Here is a 24,320-nt window from a genome sequence, read left to right on the forward strand (position 1 = left end):
TTTCGTTTCTGGGGCTGGACCCATATTTTGCTTTAAGGAGGTGTTAAGGAGCCAGCAGGGGGTTATGACCACATGTCATCACCCTGCTCTCTCTTTAAGGCCTCCTTAACTCAAATACATTTTTCTCACCTACAGATCCTTGCCTGGATCTGAATACAGCATACCTCTGCCAAAAAATCATTCAGAACACAAACACAGCACCAGTATGCAACTCTTTAAAGTGGCCATGTATTTTCCCAGGACTGCACATCACTTCCATCACATGTTAACTGGGGAAGGCAGATGGAAGATTCCAGGGAAAAAAACACTGCTACTTTAAAGAGCTATAGGCAGATGCTACATTTGTGCTTCCTGCACCTTTCTGGCATTGAAGAATCTTTTTAAAATTGAATCTGCATTCAATCTGAATCACAGCCCTAGTGGCTAGGATATCCCATTATGAAACAGGGATTTAATTCTAACAATATGTAATGTTGTATCAGGGAAAGACATAATATTAAAGCTTTTTCCTAATAAGAATTGTCAAGTGCTCTCCAGAGACTGTTCACGATAAACTATACTGCTACTCAGAACCATCAAGATCTTAAAGTTGCTTGTTCCGGTTGAATTATTTAAATACTCCTTACCATATGAGCCAGTTTGGTGTAGTGGTTAAGGCACCAGGCTAGAAACCAGGAGACCATGAACTCTAGTCCCGCCTTAGGCACAAAGCCAGCTGGGTGACCTTGGGCCAGTCACCCTCTCTCAGCCCTAGAGGGGAGGTAATGGCAAACCACTTTTGAAAAACTTTGCCAAGGAAACTGCAGGGCCTTGTCCAGGCAGTCACTGAGAATCGGACATGATTGTGTGAATTAAAAATATATATATTTGAATTCAGTGCCCAGCAACCTTAGTCATAAGAAAATATAGTTTATGAGTCATAATTAGGTGCATTCTCCTACTTAAACCTTTCCATTCCTTACTCCCATTATATATGCCTTCTTCAGTGAAGTGCAGATTTCATAAATATAATTTCCCATAATACTGTACTCCTTCCAATTCAGGATATGAAAACTGAATAAATCTGGAGCATTTTATGAAATAACACTGAGAATAACTGGCAAGGATGCTAGTAACATCAGTGGATCAACCCTGAGTGATATTCAAAATAAAATAAAATTCTTTAAACTCTCCGTTTTGTAGTTCCAAGCCCAATCTTAGCTTAGAACATTAGTTTCATTCTTGTCTAGCCCAAGGCCTGGGGAAACAGCCAGGTTGTAAGAGCTCATTTAAATAAAATCAGAGTGGGGCCCAATTAATGTCAAGGCGAATGTTGTTCTAGAGGGCAAGTACCACAACAGCTTCCTAGGTCCCATCAGATGACACTGTTTAATCAGTGGGACTGGGAACATGCTGACTCTATAAGATTGCACTGTCTAGGATGGGCAGAGACCATGAAAACGTGTCTTCATCAAATGCTCTAAAATGAGCCTTGTGATCAGACTACCATCATTCACTCCAGTCACTTAATCTTGGATAAGTGATAATATCATGGTGACAGAACCTCCCAGAACCTTGATCAGAAATATCAAGAAGGGCAGGACAGGATCTCAGCCAAACTGCAGTTGTCAAGAGCTTTGGGAACAAGTGGTCTGACCAAGTGATTTCTAAGATCTAAAGTCAAAATATATAGTCTATAATGCCTATGATGTGTTGTACTATAGCCAGACAAAGGACTATACTAGCTTGGGAGTCAGTGGCCACACTGACTCAGTGAAGAAGCCAGGAAAGAATTAAAATGATGCTTTGCAAGAAGAATATACACCATTCATTTCTTCCTTACGCAAAGCATCACAGAGATTTGGATAGGACCTTCAGCAGTTTGTAGCTTGTAGTCAGGCCTCTGTATAGGGCTTCTGTATTCCAAATATTTTTTCAATTAAAGAAGAGAGAAACCAAACCCTGAACAACATACTTTTTGATACAGGGAGAGTCCTCCCCATACAGATTAGACCTCCATTTTTCTGAATCACACTTCCAATCACAAGGTTGTTGTTATGAGGAAAACAGGAGGAGAAAGAAGTATTTGGTATGTTCGCTGCCTTGAGTTATTTATAAAAACAATAAAGGCAGGATAGAAAATAAATTTTAAAAAATGGACTGAAATCACCTACAGTGAATGGTTTGATTATGAACTGCTGGATCCAGCCCTCAAATCCTACTTTTGATTAGATCATCCCTGGAACATTTTTTCTTAGCAAGTTCATGAAGTCAAATTACCATTATGAGACTCTCTACAGTTTTCCTGCAGATGTAAAGCATCTGCAACATAACTGTACACAATGTAACTTTGAGTCTAAGAATATAACCAGAGATAAAGCCTATATTTTTAGAAAGCGGCACACATAGAACTTAGGTTCTCCCTTTGAGAGTTTCACCTGCAGAAAAATATCTCATGGTCTGTGTGTACAGCAAACGGCATGTCTCAGTATTGATATTTGGTCTATGCAAATCACTAAATAGCTGTGAATGGTGAACAGGGCAAGCTGCCATGTCCTCAAAGGGCTTTCCTTTCACTCCTTCATTATTCTGATGACACAGGGTTAAACAACTCACTTTTAGGCAATGGAATGTTCTTAAAGACATAGTCATTTGCAACATGACAACCCTAGTTTTGAAGCTTGAAGTGCCTCATGTTTCCTGTTGATATAGAAAATGAAGACACAGATGCCCTAATATATCATGTAAAAGAGGGAAATTTGCAAATAACATTGTTTTTAAAAATATGAGTCTCCACAATCCTGGATATTTTAAAAAAATGAACAGTAGGGAGCAGCACAATGATGCACAGGAGATGCATTATAAAAATGACAGATTGCAAATCGACATCATCCCTAAGTATATATCAATTTTGGCTCAAATCAGAAATGAGCACAACTTCAAATAATAAGGACTTGCTTTTTCTTTTCTTTTCTTTCCTTTTTTTTATTTGTACCTGGAACTCCTTGTATGGGAGGGGCTACAGAAATGAGAGAGATTGCTTGACTAGCTGATATGCAATTACCTTATGAACAACCCTAGGGAACTACTAAAGCATCTGCAACATAACTGTACATAATAGTAAACACAAAAGAAGGAAAGGCATATTTTTGCAGGCTGTCACAATAACATGGCATTGTGTACAGCTATAAGGCTACAAAAGAAGCTATTACTCAGTCACACAACAAACTCCACTCTCATCAACCTTCTAAGAGGAACCCTGGATGCTGAAGACTTTTTCTTTTAATCACACAATCACATGTTTTTGTTTCCGCCTCTCCCTTGTGCCATTTAGTTGGGAGTAAAATTATGGAGATGAGGCTGATTTTCACAGGAGCTTCACAGATAGAGCAGAATAAGAAGTCTGTCTTACAAAGCATACAAATCTGCCTTATTACAAATACATGTCACATATCCGGGAGAAAGCTTCCACTGTTCAGTTTAAAGAGATGAGCAGCAGAAAGTCCTCCTTTGCAGGGGCGGGAGCACAGAGAATACAGAGTCAAGTTGGAAATGAGTACGGAATGAACACTGCTGTCAGTGCCTGTAGAATCTCTGCTTTGTAATGAAGTGGGGAAATAATGAGCAGCTTGAAGCATTTCTCCTCACCAGAGCAATTACTGGGGACCCTCCTCCCTATCATGCCTATGCTGGGGAGCTAGCAGTTCAAGGCAGCAGAAATAAGACATTTCCCAGTTTTGTTTTGTTTTTGTTTTTTTAAGTTGCCACACATTAAAACGGAAACGGCACATTACTACAGTAAGCTACTTTGTAGGATGGGTGTCCTTCCAGAAGAAACTAGTCTCTCAACTATATAGCTTCGCACGAGAACGCGGTTGCCACCCACATTTCTAAAGCAAAGCAGGCAGGTCGAGAAAAGAGGGAACGGCTATCACAAAGGGAGGGAGAGATCAACCAGTATTTAACCAGTGGAGTAAACCTTCAAAGCACACTAAGAAATACAATGAGGGAGGGGAAGAGAAGGGGGGGGGGGAGAGATGAAATGCATTTCCTATGTTGTTACATCCGCGCTTGCTTGCACGCACACACACACACACACTCCCGCGTACACGTGTCCACTTTGTTTTCATACAGAAAAAGAAGTAAAGGGTAGAAAGAACAACACCTGTTATTCAGAAGAAGGGAGCCCTTCTGCTTGCCACTCAGCACCTGCTCCTCAGAAGCTGAATCTGCCACCGAAGTCCCGCAAAGGGAGGGGGCTGGCTCGGGGAACTGGGGGTGGGAGGCTTCCTACGCGGACAATGGCTTCTCGACTTTTAAGATTTCCCCCGCGAGGCCCAAAAGGCGAGCGGGGGCTGACCTCGCGCTGGAGACTCCAAAGGTCAGGGAGCAGCCTGACTTGCCCAGACGGTACATCCGCGCCCACCAGCAGCCAGCCAGACCCTCCGGAATGCGACGCGGGCTTCCCCGACCCCTCCTGCGCCCGCTGTCCTCGCCCCTAGACTCACCTCGCCCCGCCAAGCCCTCCCTCCTGGCCATGGCGCGTAGGGTCGGCGAGCGAGGTGGCCCCTGTCCGCCTGCTCCCTCGCCTCGCGCGCCTCGGAGGCTCAGCTCGCGCGCCGCTCCGCCAGCCTCGCCATCCCCCTCCGCTCGCCGGGCGCATCCGCCCCCTGCTTCCTCTGCCCTCTCAGGCCACGGACGGCGGCGTTAAGCCGAAGCCAGCCTGAAAGAGGGGAAGAAGGCAGGGGAGGCGAAGAAGGATCCCTTGTTGTGCCTGATGCTAATGTCCCCTCCTCCCCTTTGAGAAATGCGGGGGGGGGGGGCTTAGCACCTTTTTTCCTCTTGTGAAGCGATTTGAGGATGTCCCCGGCGTGTGAAAAGGGTGGGGGTAGGGAGGGAGAGAACCACGCTGGATTCCCATTACGCGACCGCTCCGCTTTCCTTATGCCGGAAAGGCATTCCTCCGAGCGAGCTCGCGCCACCCTTTTTAGTCTTTCCTCTTATCTCCAGCCTGTTGGTAACCACGAGCGGTTTGAGCGCCTTCCTTTCGCCCCAATGTTAAGCGGAGGACAAACTTTGCAAGAAATTGCAGCTTCGCCTTCTCTCCCCCCCACCCGCGTTCTGTAGAGGGAAACGCGCTGGAGTGGCGGAGGGGAGGGCATGCGGGAGATTTGCCGGCGGACACAGACTTTTCTCTAAACTCTCCATCCGCCTGGCATCTTAACAGCAAATTGCCGACGCATCTGGCCGCATAAATGCATGTACTTCATTCTGTCTCCCTCTCCCTCCACTCAAGAAAAAAAAAAGGGGGGGGGGGAGGTGTTAATAACACCTGGAAAAAAAACTAACTTTAATTTGCCAATTTCATTAAGCAGTGGCGTTAAAGAGGGTTGCTGGAAAATTATATATAGTCACACATGCTGTGTTACAACACGAAAACAGAATGAATGCTATTTCCTTCAATGAGATTATTTCTTTCCACAATGAATTCACCTGCACACACATGTGTCAGTGATGTCTAAAGAAAGCTAAATTTCTGAAGAGATCTGTTGAGAAAATCTATTGATTCTGAACATATTCCATGGGGGGGGGGTCAGATCTCTGACTCACCATTTCACAGTCTTGCACTTTGTACACTTTTTGGTAACAAGTCAGTCATTATTCATTAATGAGTCATGTTGAAGAAAGATAAAATTTTGAGTGGAGATAAAAAAAAACAACCTCCCAATGGAACAACTCTTGGGAAGTGGATTGTCGCTGTACATGTGAGCATTGTTATTTATTTATTTTTATTTTTCTAGAAAACATTATATAAGAACAAATAAACTGAAGGGATTTTTTGTTTTGTTTTGTTTTGTTTCCTCCGGGCTTCTCTCAGTCATCCATGAAAATTTAATGAGGCATTTAGGGCTGCTACCTTCAGAGTCAAAGAGCTGAGCATATGTAGCCTAATGCACTTGCTGTTGAGGCAGTAGGTCTACTGTATAGATCTGTAGCTCAGCACTGGGCCTGAGCAAGCAGATCAGGAGTCAGAGGGAAGCTATCCTTTCAACGCAGAATTCACGACCCATTAAACCTATTCTGTTATAGCAGCTTCTCTACAAACAGCACCTTCTCTGTTCCCTACAGGCGGAAAAAAGATGTGTGTTCCTATCACTTCCTGAAAGGACCTGTACTAAAGAAAGTACGCAAAAAAAAAAAAAGTATCAAAAGCATCTTCAGGTTAACAAGGAGTTAACCTGATGCCTATGAATTTGGAGCAAATTTCTTCTGAAGTAGCAAAATATGACACCACTTTCATATCTTAGACTACCAATTCAGAGACATGGAAATTTCCAGCATTGCCAAATGCACATACCCTTCAAGTGCTACATAAAGGATTAAATGAGTAGCAGGTCTGCCAGCTTCCCCTCCTCTCAACATTCAAGCAATATATTCCAGCTCCTGCAAAGTCTAGGGATATTTTTTTTAAAAAACTATTATTTTTTTAAAAGAATATTTATGCCAGTTCAAAGAGGGCCTATTGCAGGAATTGTGTGCGACAGTACTCTACCATTCATGTACCCCAGAAGTAACTCAACTTATAAATAAAAATCCTATCTAAATAACAACATATCTATTGCTCCTGCCCTTTGGAACATTCTTCCCCCAGAGGTGAGACAGGCATCCTCGCTCCTGGACTTTTGAAAAAGATTAAAGACCTGGTTTTGCCAGCAGGCTTGGAACAGGAAGGGGAATAGCCACATCTGGGGATGGCTGGCACCCTAGAGTGACTTTTGATGGACCTATTACACTCATGGACTGATAAAGAACTCTCAGTCATCTAGATTCCATCACAGTTTTATCTTTATTGTATTTATAACTGTTTTGATTTTAATTTTGTTTTTATTGTAAACCGCACAGAGTCCCTCTTGGGAGGGAGATGGGCAGTGATAAAGTTTGATTAAATAAATAAATAAATCTGTAAGTCAGAGCAAGTTCATAAATGGAAAGCGAGACAGGTGAAGAATTTTAAAGTTTCAGAGCAGCAACTGAAAAGGCCCCCTTTTCAGCCCTACCATAGATAGACACTTATGGTCACTAGGAAAAGAATTTTGGGAAACCTAAAATCCAGTCTTACAAGGGACATTGTTTTGGGTTCTTTTAGATGGTAGCATTTGGCTATTGAAGGAAATTGTAATAGTGCTACCATAACATAACAGTAAAACGAAAGTCATTGCCCAACAGAAATAATCATTCATATATTGCTAATATATGGACAGTAGCCATTTTAGAATGATTCTGCTTTTTGTCTATGCTTTTCCCCATGCAAGAATAAATATATAGCCCAGAGACTAGATTCCACTGTATGTTTCCTGTAAAAAATAGATGTTTTCTTCCTCCAAGAAAAAAAAGCATGACTTACAAAAGTCTCTCAGGGAACTTCAAGGATGACCGAAGTTTTAAACCTGAGTCTTCCAAACCTTAAGCTGATGTTCCTAATTCTTCTAATCATCAGTAGGCAACTTAAGGGGAAAAAAAAAGAGATTCCATTAGTGTTGAGGAATATGTCAGATGTTATATGCAAAAATGGGGTTGGCCAAAATCTAAAAAGAAATGTGGTCTGTGAAAAGTTACAGGTAAAGTAAGCATTTCTTTAATTTGCATTTAACTTTGTTTCCATTTGCATCTACCTCTTTCACCATCTCTACTAAACAAACAAACAGATTTTGCACATGAATTCTACTCTTTCCATTCCATCTTCTCTGACTTTATAATATTTTTTCCAGAGCTTCAACTACTTTCTGTTAGAAGATTCATTTTACAGTACACATTTACTCACTAATCTTTTAGTAGCTGACATGGATTGGTCTCAGAAAATTAAAAGGAGTAAGACCTAGCTAGTACTTGGTTGGGAGACCATAAGAAAATCCCAGGGCTATCCACGAGACAGGTAAGTAAAAAACATCTTTGAAGAAGGTAATGGCAAACTGTATTATTGTTAAGAAAACTATACAGACATGTCCACAAAGTCAGTATGAACCAAGTATGACTTGAAAAAGACTTAATCTTTTTCCTCCATCTGTCTACTCTAGAAATATTTTTAAATTGTTTTTATTTTACTACTTACTAGCTGCTTTAATATAAGACTGATTCTGAATGTAGAAGCCAAAGCAATTGCTAGTCCTAGCTTTCTACACTAAAAGTAGAAGTTGAAGAATATGCTGTTCACAGTAATAAGTGATGCCAGCCCTTTGTTCGATGGTTATACAGTGTTTTAGAGTCAGACAAAACGGTATTTCAGAGTCCACACAAGCTGCATATAAAACTTCTGTTGGTAACCGAATGCATCTTTTCCGAGGATTGTGCTGCAGGTATGGACAGCACTGTGCAATCCGAGGAAAAGATGCAGTTGCTTTAAGTTGTTGCTGACAGGTCCAGTTTGAAAACCCGCCCCCCCCCCCCCAAAGTGTTGTGATGCATCTCTTCTCTCCAAGTCCAGAGTGGTGTGTGATGCCACTTTCTACCTCATGTGAGGAAGAGTCAGTGATGGCAATGAATGTGCCACTGAAATTTGGGACCAGCCATTTTAAGCATCCCCACCAGGATGGTTCCTGAGGAAGGCAGGATACACATAAAAACATGCTGTGTATGTAGGGCCCAGCTTGCCCACCTATGTTTTAATAAAGTCCTGTTATTATATACAAGCTATAACTGAATTAAATGTGCCTAATTTTGCTTTAGACAGTGATTATATAATGCAATGCTATTTACTAAGTTGTTACTGTGATTTTTAATGTCTTTGGATCTTCAGTTGTTATTGTGGTGTTTTTATACGTTGTAACTTTGTTACACAAAGCAATGCCAGACCTTATTTATGAATAGGAATAAAAAGTTTGAATGAGGATAGTCAATTTGATGTTCTCTATTATAATTCATTGATTCAAATCACACACAATATATAATATATATTTTATACAGTTTATAAATATATTTCATATTTGCTCGTGAGATTTCATATGAATAAATGAACATGCTGTAATTATACTGTGCAATTTTCTATATAAAAATTAAAATAAAATTGAACAGACTTGAAAAGTAATTTGAATTGCAATTTTTCATTGTACCCTTTCATTATGCAAGAGATACCATAAGCAATCTGTTCCAATTTAATGCAAAATATTTTTACTTCATAACTTTACATTGAAGATAATTGAATGAGGGCATTTACATGCACATGAATATTTCTCCCAAAAGCAGGAGAAACAAGCACTACACTTACACAGTTCTCTTACGAAAGTCTATATATGTTGATTTTCAAGTGTAACATTTTTAATTTAATAAAATTTGATTTCTAAGGAACATGTGTGGAATTGCAGCCTAAAAGAAACTTTGAGGAAGGATAGTGGTTTGTGTACAGAAATCATTATTTTGTAGAGACATACACAAACAAATAATCACAGATTCAGTTTATTAGTCTGTAGAGAGAGAGATTAAAATGGCATTTTCTTGATCAATACATTCATAAAATAATTTTCACACAATCAAAGCCATATCAGGGGCAACATTAGGTTCAGTTTGTTCTTCAAATATTTTCACAACCAAAGTAATGTTTTATTTTGTTCTTTCTCGCTCTTGGTTTCTACCAAAGTCTCTTTTCTGCTTGATGATTACAGGACTGGATGATTGGTGCCCCCTGAGATCCAGAGAGTGCCCTCCCTGGTGGCATTTAGGAAAGCAGTGAAGATGGACCTATTTCATAGAGTTCTTACTTTATGTTGTTGCTAGAACTTTGGATACTAAGAGAGGGCTGAATGATTTTAATTGTTTATTATATGGATTTATGAAGGTATTATAAACTGCTGGGAAAGCATGTGGAGTTGATGGTATATAAATATCATAATGAGTACATAAATATTGTGGCTACTTTGGTCACTTGAACATTTCAGATTTGACATATGATCCTAAAATGATAGGATATTGTAAAACATTTTTGCCAACACAGTTTTTACAAAAATCAGATTGCATAAAAAAGAACAGATATAAGAATATTAGTAATCTTCTTGCTGCATGTGAGGTTTCAGCCTGCTTCTGACTCTGAAAACAAAACTCATCCAGAGTCAGAAGGGGAAAACGAAACTCACCAGGAGAGACTCGGAGAAGCAGAACCAGAAAGTGACTCAGCAGAACGGGAGAATCTGCAGATGTGGATTGGTCAAACTCTGGAGGGGGATTTGAATTCTCCAATCAGTGCTTGAGACAGGAGAGCAGAGAAGCGTGCGAATCAGAAAGCAGCCCAATTAGCTGCTGGAGAGAAAAGGTGGAGGAAGGATCACCTTAAAAGGCAGACGCACAAAGAGCAAGCTGCTGGGGGCAACTGATCCTTTGAGCTCACAGCACTTGCGGAAGAGTCCTTACTGCATCAGAAGCCTTGCCTGTAGCCAGTGTGGAACCAGCGCCAGCACCTTCTACCTCTGTGGAACTGCCTTCTGCACAAGCTGCTCCAGTCAAGTCTTTCCTTGCCGTCCCTGCTGAGCACCGTCTTGCGTTTAGCTCCAAACCTTGTTGCTGAGCTTCAGTGTAATCCAGGTGTGCTTCTAGCCTTGTTTCCAGTCCTCAGCCTTGCCTAGACTCTCCAGTCAAGTTCAACCTTGTTTCCAGAGATCAGCATTGCCTTGACTCTCCAGTCCAGTCCAGCCTAGCCTCCAGAGCCAAGCCTTGTCTAAGGGTTCCAGTTCAGTCTTGCCTAGCCTCCACATTCCAGACTGATCCTGTCTGCATGCCAGTCTATGGGACCTCGCCTTCAGCTTCTGCCTTGCCACGCACTCTAGCTTCACCAAGTCTGACAGCTTCGACCAGAGAGTTAGCTGAATTCTGCCTTGCTGTTCTGCCACAGTCTGATCCTGCAGCCTTGCCTGTTCATCCGTCATTGCCTGGGTGGACTTGATTGAAATTGCTTTGCCTTATTTATTCATAGACTTTTACTGTTGTAAACAGTTGTTTCAAATAAAGAGTTTGATAATACTTCTGTCTGGCCATCTCATAGTCTGAACAGGACACTGCACATCCATGAAAGACATGATATTTCAAAGAAACAATTGTCTTTCTTTAGCAATAAATTGGCTTCTGCTTCCACTTGTGTCAAATTCAATTTTCCATTTTCATATTTGCTCCTTTTATATTTAGTCAAGAGTAGTAGGTTTTAAATGTGTCATTGACCCAAATAAATGTTTAAGTAGGTGTTCTACCTTGGGCTCTGCTCTTGTCAGACTTCATAAGCTAACCATGGTGGGAAGTGGTCAGTAATTGGATGGGAGACCTCTAAGGAAAACTGGAAGCAGAAGGTTCTTAATTATTCAGTAAGTAGAATTCTGTGTCAGCATAGGGCTTGTATTCCAGCTGGGAAAGTCTCTCATGCAACATGTGATATCATTTTCTATATGCTACTACTATCTAAACCCAGTGTATTCCTCACTGCTAGGTATTAAGAGGGCATTCCCATCCCTCTTGTGCTCGTGTATTTTTAGGCCATCAACCAGTAGAAGTACTAAAATACTGAAGCGGATGTAGGAGACTGAATATGAAAGGTCAGAATCTCAGCCAAAAAGTAAATTTGGCCTTTCTCAGGGTGGCTGAGAACTTAAGATATTGCTGATGTTTTTAAGTTACTGCTACACCTCAAAGAACTTCTCAGGATGCAGTAAGGACTGTAAATGTGTGCAATGCATCACTAGGAAACCTGACAGTTTTCTATAATAATAAGGTTTACAAATCATCATAACTGTACAATAAAGGTACTAGAAGCGCATAAAACTATCTCATACCTTAACTATATGGACACTTTACCTACCTACCTACTACCACGTCTAGGCATCTTACATGCTAGGATTAAAGCAATCATAGATAAAACTATAAAATACAAAATAGTAGTACATAGTCACTCTTGCTTTTTGACAGGTTTCACAATATCATTGCAAATGATAACATATTTAAATTGGCTTCAATGTCTTCTGGAGGAGATCCTATTCTCAGTCATTTACACGTGATATATTGTCCCTAAGCAGTTTTCAGGATCTTTGAAGTCACTGAACAAGAACTGAAAACTTAATCACTGCTTAATCAGCCTGGATTTCCACTATGAAATATTTAAAGCTGCACCAGTATGAAGGGTATGTATTGTCATCTCTTTTCAAATCTGTGATCAAATTGTGTACATACTTTACTATTCCTGAAAGAGAAAAAGCAAATGCCTGGGATCTTGCCCAAATTTGTCAATCAGTTTTTGAAGTAGTTTGTCCTTGCTTTCATTAATCTTCCTCAGCGAACATTCATCACACAAAGTCCAGATAATGGGCCATCTGCTATTGTCGATCTCAACCAAGTTTTCACAGTTCTGGTTGTACTAAGTGACCTTCCCACTGTACAGTTTGTTACTGGTAATGTCAAAGAGATCAGAACTGCTTGCTGGACTGAAGGAAATAGGTGAGTGTGCTGCAGCAAATTCAGAAGACCTTTTTACCTTCTTTGACCTTTTGACCTTATTTGACCTTCAAACCAGGTGAATACTTCAGCTTCCAAATTTTCAAATCCATAATTTCATTAATATTTTTTCAATCTTTGTTTTGAATTCTTTATCTCCAGGATTTGCTATCTTTATTGCGTGAACTGAGAAAAGACTGAAGACTTATTTGCTTTCTGCAGAAACCTGGTGTTCCACTGATATTATTCAGTCCAAATATGGTATATAGATTGAATGATGGAAGTATTCTCCCACCATTGAATCACATGATTTGAATGGTATTTCTGCAGGCCTCATCATCTGGGAATATAAAAGTCAATGGGCAACTTGTCTGCTAACTCTTGAATTTTGGTAACAGCTAATTTGAAATGCTCCTCTGTGTTTCCTTGTGGCTATGAAAGACACTTAAGAACTCCTGGCGAAGTTTGTACACTTGCATGGAATTAAGCTGAATAGCTTGCAGAACTTTTGTCACTGACTTCCATTTTGATGAATAGGTTGAACTTATAATGAGAAAGAAATGGAAAGCTGAAATGCTTGAAGACAACTGCAACTCCTATGCATGTTTTCCCTGAAGATGTAGCAATTACTCTGCTCAGTTAATCAAAAATATTTTCAAAGATGCTGGAAAAAAATATGTTATTCTTGTATTTTGCAGTCTACCATGTTTAACTTAGTAATAGCACACTTGGAATAAGGTGTTTTCTGTTTGCATTCTCATTGAAAAAAAAAGATGATACTTTTGACTGTGCCAAGTGAATGCCTTACCTCAGATGCAGCACTGCAATCATTCACCACCAGATCAAATCTATGTTTGCATAGTGAACAGAAGCAGCTATGGGATATCTGTTCCTTATTATAGCTGTGCACCATGTCTTTTCTTGCCATAGGAGAACATCATTTATTTGTTTGTTTTCCATCCAGCCTTTATTATTTCTATAAATAACTCAAGGCAGTGAACATACCTAATACTCCTTCCTCCTTCTATTTTCTCCACAACAACAACCCTATGAGGTGGTTTGGGATGAGAGAGAATGACTGGCCCAAGGTCACCTAGCTGGCTTTCATGCCCAAGGCAGAACTAGAACTCTCAGTCTCCTGGTTTCTAGCCCATTGCCTTAACCACTAGACCAAACCAAGTAACCTCTAGACTTAGGAAAGAGTTTGTGCACTCATACCTAATTAGATTGGCAATGGAGATAGCATTCAATTCCTTGAATCTAGCAAAACCTAGGAACTCCTCTCAAATAATGCTTTCAGTACCAGAAGTGTGTAAAATGTACACCTAGTAACATTTGCTCATTTCCAGGTATGTCAGCAGTTTCATCAACAATAACTGAAAATCTGGTTGACATGTTGGCTGCAGAAACTATACCTTCTCTAATGGCATCTTCACACAGGTAATTGGTTCATGTTCCACTTGGACTGATGTATAACAAGCATTACTTGGAGATGTTTCCAATGTTTTCATAGCATCTTATCTGCTGCTTCAATTGAAAAAAACAAAAAGGCTTTTCACATTTTCAGTTGTGCTGCTTTTGTCCGGGAAAGCAATATCATGTCTGCCACAGAATACAATATCAAATGTAATTTTGTAAGATTATTCACAACCTGACATTTCACAACACTGTCAGTTTGATACACAATGTTTGTCTTGGGTTTGCTCCTTGTGGTTAAGAAGTTCATTATATCTACTTGTGCATTTCTGTGCCAAGTACTTGAAATACGATTTCTTGCACTTTCATGGAAATCTTTTACTTTGCGAATGGAGCAGTGATGAAGAGACCTTGTTTTGTTCCAATAAACAGGCTGTGGTTAAAGTATGCAGTACTTACAAACTGTTCCTTTCTAGTACGTGAACTAATTCAGTAATTACAACTTGAAGTCCCACCTCCAGGAGGGTGGACTAAAGAGCTTTAAGCCCATCCCTAGGGTAGACAAGGATAGATAGGGAGGCAGCAGTGTGATGAAGAGGTTTGCTCCATCACCACCATTCACACAAGTTAAAAGCAACAACAGCCATAGCATAGCGGTACTTCTATGCACCCATCCGTTTCACCCCTAAAGCCTCCCTTTGTACTGTGCAAATACACGCCATTCCCATGAGCAAAATATAGTGCCTGCCATTTAACTTCCCTTGTAATTGAAATTGCAGAACAAATTTTCAGCACAGTACTAACAAAAGCCAGTCCCAATATACTTCTGGACCAAAGCCAGCAGCTTTTGCTCAAACACAGAATTATACAGTTCTCCCCCTGTTTACCAGAGTGTTCTAAAAAGAGAATTTTGTATCTCACCTTGATAGGATAATTGTCTGTCTGGCTATAATCTGATGAATTAAGACAACTTAAACTATCCATTATGTTATCTGTCTTGGCTGTGTATGGGATAATCTCAACTGGTTATAAGAACTCCCCACTTTCTCTTTTTTAGCCTCAAATGTGAAAGGAATCAGTTTAAATTCCCATCTTTCTCATTTCTGGTTCCTTGCTAGATGAAAAGTGACTTTTCAGAATCTTCATCTGCTGCAATATTTTATTAATATTTTCTTATTGCTGTGCTTTTACAGGGTTCAAACCCCTTTCACATCCAAACATAATTTAAGTATACATAACTCTGATATAAATAAATAAATAAATAAATAAATAGAGTATTTATTATCACACATAGCACACACAGACAAATTGTAAATTTTTAGGAAGATATACTCTCTCTCTACTCTTGCTTTTAGCTTGTTCCACTGTTTTTTCTCTTGCATCCTACATGTCCTTCTTTCTTTGTAAAATATACCTGCATTTGTAATATTCTCTAGTTTTGATATAATCATTCTGTTTTGGTTCTAGAGTTGTATTTCCTGTTGCCAACCTGATGAATTTTAGCAAAAGCAGGTTGTCATCAAGATATTGCTAATGCGATTTATCCCATATTGAAAGTGTAATCCAGGCAAATTTTAATAAACCCTCTCCAGCTATTGTGATTTCTTTATAAACTTGTTTCCTCTTTCAGAGACTAATTTTAGAAATACACTGTGAAACCATGCTAATGATTATTCTAAACATGTTACATTAAGTTGCATGATCTGCTAAGATTTCTTTGGTTTTGCTTTTTGTTTTTCTTTTTTTAAAACTGCAGACTGCATCCCTAAGAGAATAGGGTGGCAAATTGTTCTCAGAAGCTGATATTTTCATTGGAATGGAAGCTTTCATTAGTGATAATTGAAGTGTTTCGCCCAATGTAAATAATAAGCTCGGGAGATACACCAGCTTTTTATCGGAAATTCAGCAAAGGAAAAGATTAAGGGGGTCTTTCTCAGCTCTGATACAAATACTGGCTTCTTCTCCCCTCAACAATACAGGAGAAATTAAGGTGATGTACTCAATGTCATATGCAATTTTGTATTTGTTTTAGTATTTGGTCTTCACCGAAAAAATAATGAAATTAAGATGAAGTATTAGGCAAAGATTGGCAATGCAGCATCTGCAACCCTACAAATGGAATCTTTGTAACCCCAAATTAAGTAAAAAAAAGTTAATTTTTTTTTTAAAAAAGGAGTGAATTTTAAGTTTTCCACTATTTTAATTTGTTTACATTAATGTGTTTATTTGTTTAAAATGTGTTTAAATTTAAATATGCCCTATAACTTGATTAGGTGGCCATTCCCCCACTGTCACAAAACATGGTGGAGAGACAGGGACGACTTACCGTAGCTTCCTCATTGCCACTCTGCTATTTCTATCCATGCTTCTTTCATGTTTGTACATAGTAATGAAGAAAATGTACTGACTGTTTCTTCTCTTATTTTAATCTGGGATTATTTTTGAGAGCTTGTGTTGGTTTGTTTGCTGAGCCCTAAATGGTAATCAAACAAGGGATGAGCGCATGTTCCATATAAGTCAATTCTCAAGTCTCATAAAATTAATTGCTTTGCATATTTTATTGTTTTGGATTTTGGATCTGATTTTTGGGTTTTATACTGTCTTCCTGTTCATACTGCAATATGCAGTTCAGTAATTTGTCAATTTACTCTGTCATTACTCTACCAATTATATGACTATGACAGAAGACTGATACTGGCTGGGAATGCTGAGAGTTATCAGGAAGACACAAAGCTGGGAAGACCAGTCTAAGACTAAAATATGATTTGTGGAATCAACTGTATTAGAACATGTTTCTTCCCCACTAATATTTAGCACTGATTTCCTTGTTTGCTTTTGCTCAAGCAGTGAAAAAAATAAATGTGTATAATAAAAGTTTGCAGTACTGTCCCCTAGGGGAAATAAGTTACTTTCTTAAAAGATATAATAGTTTGTGGTACCTCCAGCATTGAACAGGGCATATGGAAAGGTCCTTTTCCACAAAACAATTTAAAGGCATTATTTTAAATTGTCCTGTTATTCCTGGGGTTAGCAAGCCATTTGTATTCAATGACCTTCATGAATAAATGTTTTGTACTTTTTTCTGTGGGGATTGTTGTGGTTTCGATGCATCTGCTCCGCCTAATTTGGCGTGCTTGGTAAGAACATTCCCAATGATCATCTAAACCTCATTTGGAGCACCTGTGAACAATTCGTTATATTAATAGAACAGCAGGGGAGGAGTAGAGCAACTAATAAACAGGTTGTTGAGCAACTTTGCTTGCCAAGGTTGCATTATGAGGGTAGTGAGATGTTCCTTCTTCCCCAAAATTGTACTCACTTGGGAGATGCTCAGAGAATGGTTTTAGAGCAACCTGTCAGTGCTCACATCTGGCATGAGATAAGCACATAAATTAATTGTCCCTTCCAAGCAGCCATTTGGATTTGTGTTCAGTACATCTGAGAGACTCAAGCATGATTTGAAACAATTTGTTCTTGGTTAAAATAGAATGAATGTGCTTCTGTTAGAGATGGCTTTGAAATGCATTTCTTAACGATTTGCACCAGCTGGGCCTCTCATTATTCAAACTAGATTTGTATAAATCGGCACATGAAAATAAAGCAATTGGTCAATGCCATTTATAGGTAGTTACAGCTAATTTTGGAATTCTCCTTTTTTTGTTGTTGTTGTTGTTGTCTTGTGTTTTCAGAAAAGATGGATTTCATTCATAGGGAGAAAAGTACAGTCCTCAAGGTTATTTTAACGCATACTATTCCTGTTAAGTAACATTTTATCAAGTTGCATTTTGGAACTGTCAGTGGAAATTAGAGGCCAATTATATAGTATATAAGTTGATCAAAGTAGTTATAGAACATAATTTTGTGCAGGTCCTCCAGAGCAATTCGTTTGGAAAACATACATTCACACACATGAAGCAAGTTCCTAGGATGCTTTTAAATTTAGTGGTATCATATATTACAAACAACTGATGTAATCCTATGCTAGGATGCCAATGTTTTCAATAGAATGTATACCCAAAAAATTAATACAGAACTATAATAAATAAAATAAAATAAAATAAAAAGTGGAACTAAATTACACACCATTTTTGTTTTAACACTTCAATATTACTATTCTAATATATGTAATATAGTTGTATGAAATATATATTACTATTAAATGTTACTATTTACACTATACAAAGATATGTTGTTGTTTTTTAATCTATTATTTTTGTAGTTTCCCAATAGATGCAAGGCATTTGGGTCAAGGCACCACTATTTTAATTTTTTAAAAGCTCGCAAACTGTAATAAGTTTAAAATAATGGCTTTCTCGTCTTGGGCCTTGTGGTGATTATACAAGCAACTGGGTAAATCTACTGAAGTTGCACATTGCCAAGCCTCCTTCCCTACCCAAAGGATTGGTTCTGTTAAGATGCTTCAGTCATTTGCTTGTTTGTATAATAAATCTGAAAGACAAATTATAAGCAGAAGATTAACTTCATGCTTTGAAATCCTTTTTGTGGAATCTGCATCCTGCTGCATCCTAATGTACAATTTTCAAATGAGTATTCATCCACAGAGAGGAAATATTGTGTCAGAAACAGCCATTTTTTATCCAGGGCACTCAGATTTCCTGTGTTGGGTGAGAAATGGCTTAGAAATGTCTCTGTCATTATGCTATGCAAAAGTTACCACTGTTTGCCCAAATGAATATGAACAGTGCTGGTGGCACATTCTCTTCATTGTAAGTCTGATAGAAGCTCAGTCCTCAAACCTTGCTAATCCAACCCATTTTACTTCTAGTAACGTGAAAGGGCATTTCCCGAGCAAAGTTATGGAGACTGATATTCATATTACTATTAGTGATGTTATTATTTTGACAGTTTGATAAAGTTTTAGGATACTAGAGAATTAACATATAATTTTATTATTTCATAGAGTAGCAAACAGAAACTACACTCCTTTCAGTGAATATGAATTAATTATAATATAGAGATTTATAAATTACACTGTAAAGATTCCATTTGTTAAAATATAAAAGCTGCATTTGTACAAATATGAATAATATTATTTATATACTGGGCAGCAGGAAATTATTAGGTGATTTTATTTTTTTTGACAGAGCAATAAAGTAATTTGTTTCTTCTTTTCTCCTGAATTACTGTCTATTTTAACTAGGCATTGTAGGTTAGCTATAAGGAATTTACTATTCATATGAAAGTGCAGTAATAAAAAATGCAGGTGATTTGAAACATTTATAAAGGAATATTCCAGTGAAATATGAAGTCCAGAATCTGAAATGACATTCTGGTGTAGATCAGATCTCCAATAGAATAGTTTTTAAGCTTCTAGAAAATCCTACAATGACATCTTTCAAAATGAAGAATCATCAAAGACATACAAGTCATTATCTAAAAATGCTTCACTGATAAAACCAATAAAGAAGATACCAAAAATAAGTTACCTAGCTTGGAGGATTTTCAACCTACTGTAAATTCTACAACCTTTATTCATGTATAGATATTTTGATGTATTTAATTAGTCACAACATAAGAAGCCTAATATTGTAGCTATTATTCATAGCTGACAGGGGTGCATTACATATTCTTCATTGTTAAATTTGATAACATTAAGGTAAAGGGTAAAGGTTTCCCTTGACATAAAGTCCAGTCGAATCCAACTCTAGGGGGCGGTGCTCATCTCCGTTTCTAAGCCTTAGAGCCGGCGTTGTCATAGACACTTCCGGGTCATGTGGCCAGCATGACTCACGGAACGCCGTTACCTTCCCGCCGAAGCGGTACCTATTGATCTACTCACATTTGCATGTTTTCGAACTGCTAGGTGAGCAGGAGCTGGGACGAGCAACGGGAGCTCACCCCGCCGCGCGGTTTCGACCTTCCGATCGGCAGCTCAGCGGTTTAACCCGCAGCGCCACCGCGTCCCTTTGATAACATTACTCCACTAGTAATTTCTGATAATTTATTAATTAAAAAAATAAAAATATATGCTCACTTTATCTTCAAATATTAGCCTAGAACAACTTTTAAACTTTTAGAAATTTTAGAAATTTGCATTCAGATGTTAGCTTAAAAACATTTTTCAGTGTCTTCTTCTTCTGTGAAGTCAGACTATATCAGAAAGGGTATGCTTGGAATCGGCATATCCACATCTCCTATTGATACGTGAGGGAATTCTCACACAGATTGGACCTATGAAGCATGCTAAGTTAACCCACATCTGAACAAAACATGTTATAGTTGAGGAAGATGTCCTGGATCATCACAAATTATTGGTGAAGAGGGCACATGAATCAGGACCAGTGAAGAAGAAAGTGATACCTAACGAGGAGAACTTTGAGCCAACTGGCAGAAACAGCAATAGGACTGACAAATCCAACAGATCTGACCTTGTTTTCAAATTGAAAAATACATATTTGCCATTTAAAATATCTTCCAAATCAAGGTCATCAATTCCAAGCATAAAATTGACTTTGACTGCTAATCTTAATATCTGAGTAGCTCATATGGAAGCAAGCAGAGCTAGAATTTCAAGATGAAGTTTGGCACTTAAAATTAGGTCCAGAAATCAGAAGCAAAAATGGGTGAGTATTATACTATTTCATAGAGCAGAAGTTTTGTATTTTTTTGCTGTTCTTTACTGGCTGACTGGATTTTTGCAGCTCAGGTGCAGCGTGTCTTTGTTAGCACGTTGCAGGAATCAAGCATGTACAACTGCAATCCACAATTTATGTCTTCTTATCATGTGAAAATCTGTCATTGTGTCATCTTCAGCAAGCTATAGTTAAAATAAACTTTCAGTCCACAGTACAATAAAATACTCTGGCCTGTGTGGAACTGACTTCAACTCTCTTTAGGAAAAAGAACAGATGTGAAGCTGCTTAAATACTCCCTGGCTATGGACACCATGAGGACAATTGTCATGAAGAAAATATATCTACTATATGTGGTTGCCAAGACTGACACCAACTTGGAACATAATCAATCAATCAATCAATCAATCAATCAATCAATGGACACCATCCCCATAAACCATAAGGAGCACTGAATCTAACACTGCACAAGGTATCATAGGCCTGTTTTCTCAGAATGAGTTCTGCACAATTTGTCCATTTTTGGATTTGACTTATTTTTGCTTTAAAAATTTCAACTTATTCACATAAACTACTCCAGATATAAGCTTATTATATGCTTACAGTATATGGACTTATGCTTTGATGTAATTGCTCTGATTTTAACTCAGGGCTCATTATGACAATACAGTATTTCACATTTTTTTAAAATGAGCCATGTAGCTAAAGAAGCATAATAACCATCAATCCAGGCTTGGCTCACAAAATGAGGGCATGAGAAGTTTTATATGAGTGAGCTACTGTCTTTCCTTATAATCATAGGCATTGTGACATAAGAATCTGAGTTTTAAATACCACAAAATGAAAACATTTCATCACTACTATACATTGTATATTCAGTTCAGCATGACGTGTTCAAGAAGTGAGACTGGATTGCAGAATACTTCAGATTGAAAGGCAAAAAAAAAAAAGTTTTTGAGCACTGCACAGTCTTACTATTACTGGAGTAATCCCAGGAAATAGCACAGTAGCTTTTAGACATTGCAGACAGGTGCTATGTTCATTTCCCATAACACCTTTCTGCCTTCAAATCCAAAGCATCGCACAGCTCTACAAAACAGCTAAGCAGACTTCTTTCATAGACTCCAGCCTACCTGGTTGTTATTTAAAGAGCCTGCAACAACACATCAACTGGGATAAGGTTCTACTTCCTGAACTCACATGAATCATTTAGCTAATCTTCCAGGTGCCTGCTTGTAAAGTGCCAACATCTGCAGGAAAGAATGAAGAAGTATATTTAAGTTGAGTCTTCCATGCAAGCAGGAAGCCCAATAGGAGTTTCAACACAGTTCATAGTTCTTCTCCCTGCAGATGTTCATCTTCTAAATGAGAATACCTGAGGGAAACTAAATGAAAACATGATCAAACATAACTAGCATGGATTGGAGCTAGCAGTAATTACTTTACATTTCCTAAGTCTGGAAATATGGAATGGGCCACTGTCATATTTTATGAAAGAATCCAAAGTGAGCTGTCTACAACAGATGCTGCACAGCCTCTGTTTCAATCCTGCAAACCTTCAGGTTCTCATTATCTATCACTATGCAAGAGGGGAAACTCTCCACCCTTGCCCTCCAAATAGTAGGCCCTGCAGATTTATTTGGAAAAGGCCCAGACCTTGCCTGCCATCAGTTATATTATTGCACTATTAACTTTATTCCTGGGACTCAAATTCATGCTCTTTGTCCTATTCATTTCAGAGGCAAAGTTGGCCTGTCTAAAAGAATTCATCAACACAAATCTACAGAAGGGATTTATATGATTCTCCTCCCCCACCACCCAACACTGAACCTCCCCTTTTTATCAGGAAGGTTCCAGTACAGTTCACTATTTTCTCCCTTTGATTTTGAAAGTCTTATAAAGGTTGCAGAAGGCATGAGTTTTCATACACTTGGACCTGGGGGCAAGGAATAATTCCATACATACTGTATGAAGGAGGGCCATGACTGCCTGTCTGTCACCATGGAAAGTTTCAATACAAAGTAATGCCCTTTGCCTTCTTGGAGGAACTATTGGTCTTCCAAAGATTCAGGAATCATGTTTTCCATGAATTCTTGGAGGTCTTTGGTAATGATGACAATTTACTTATTTACTTTGAAGACCATGCCCATCATGGCAATCATATTTGTGCACTTCTTCAACATCTTTATCAACATTACTCATACTGTTAGAGATGTACAGTCATTTTGGGCTTTTTCACTTTTTATCATAAATTCACTCCTAATTCTGCAGCTCTTGCCAAATCTCTGACTCAGTTTACTGCAAGGGATGTCTCCTTTCAAAGGGATTCCAAAGCCCAGGAAGAGTTTGATCAGACATTCACTTCCTTCCCACTTTGGTATACAGGCTGAGGCATCTGACTCCACTATTACCAGCAATTCTTATATTGAGGAGGATAGGAACTTGGAGGTGGGGGGAGTTATGGGTTGGGTCACTAAGGAAGAAGGTGCAGGGATAAATACTACTGTCTTTCAGATCCCCAAATTGGAAGATATTTCATCACCAGAAGGAGAGAATTAGAATTCTGAAATAATAAGTTCTCTTGGCTCCAGCCAATGAGGGTTCTTCTGAAATGAAAAGTGATACCCATTCCTGCCACTCCAAATTGGAAAGAAGGGCCTTTAGCAATGGAGAAGGAAGGGGAAAATTACTCTCTTTCCTGCTGCCCAAAATAGCTCTCAGAAGGTTGGGAGATGAGGAGGAGGATGAAGTAGGAGATATGTTTGGGAGTTACAGTTTTTTTTTTTTAGGATAGGAATGCTGATTCTGTAAATGACCAACTGCCACCTAGTACTAAGCCTGAGAAACTTAAAGCAAGATGCCTTTCTTTCTTTCTTTCTTTCTTTCTTTCTTTCTTTCTTTCTTTCTTTCTTTCTTTCTTTCTTTCTTTCTTCTTCTTCTTCTTCTTCTTCTTCTTCTTCTTCTTCTTCTTCTTTTCCTCCTCCTCCTCCTCCTCCTCCTCCTCCTCCTTTTGTTGTGCTTTCAAATCAGGTTTTGACTCCTGGCAATTGCCTGGACTAGTTCCTGCAAGTTTTCTTGGCAAGATTTTGGAAGTGGTTTGTCATTGCCACCTTCCTAGGGCTGAGAGAGAGGGACTGGGCCAAGGTCACCCAGATGGCATTGTGCCTAAGGCAAGACTAGAACTTACAGTCTCCTGCTTCCTAGCCTGATGCCTTAACCACTACACCAAATTGGCTCTCATGGTACCTCTAAAGTTATGGGAACATCAGGAATATGAGAACAGGATTTAAATTACAGAGGATATAAAAAAAGACTTGAGCATCATGTTTATAGAGGGCAATCATCTGATTTATTCTAGTATGCAATAAAGATGCTTATCTAGCCACACTGTGTTAAATATCCTAGAGCCAGCTAAAGGAGGGAGGCTGTCACTGAACGTTCTTATTAGTAAGATTTGCTAGCATTCAACTGATATTTGCCTTCAGAGAATCATACAGTAAGGGTTGGAAATCATGCAGATTTTGTTTAAAAAGATTGCAAACTAATGCAGTAATGAGGGGGAGCAAAATTAACACTGGGAAAAATGGCTATACTGCCAAAAACTAAAACTGACACATTTGCGAACTCCAGTTGTATTCAAAGGTTCAATTCATTCAATGGGAGAAGATTGTTGTAACACAAGGGTGATATGTCCACACAAAAGAAGATTCCAAAAAATGTTGCAGCACCTTAGAAGACTAATAAATAATTGTATTTATCTATTCATTCCTGCTCTTTTAGATTCCTCACTGGTTTCACTATGAAAGTTCCACTTGATATGAAGTAAACAATGCTAGGCCATTTGGGCAAATATCTCTTCTAATTTCAATCTAT

At 38.7% G+C, this 24,320-nt stretch overlaps 1 protein-coding gene across 2 annotated transcripts in view; it reads right to left on the minus strand.

Moving 5' to 3' along the window:
• The window catches only part of DAB1 (DAB adaptor protein 1), a 269,541-nt gene extending 264,822 nt beyond the window's left edge, over nt 1–4,719 (minus strand). Inside the window, exon 1 of one of the 2 annotated variants that reach the window (XM_063298018.1) lies at nt 4,488–4,719. The gene's annotated coding sequence lies outside the window, so the exon portion shown is untranslated. The remainder of the gene's footprint in view (nt 1–4,487) is intronic. The other variant, XM_063298017.1, reaches the window with a different exon arrangement.
• Between the last annotated feature and the right edge of the window lie 19,601 nt (nt 4,720–24,320).

The sequence above is a fragment of the Candoia aspera genome, chromosome 3, assembly GCF_035149785.1.
Source record: "Candoia aspera isolate rCanAsp1 chromosome 3, rCanAsp1.hap2, whole genome shotgun sequence".
In the NCBI taxonomy this organism is placed as follows: domain Eukaryota; kingdom Metazoa; phylum Chordata; class Lepidosauria; order Squamata; family Boidae; genus Candoia; species Candoia aspera.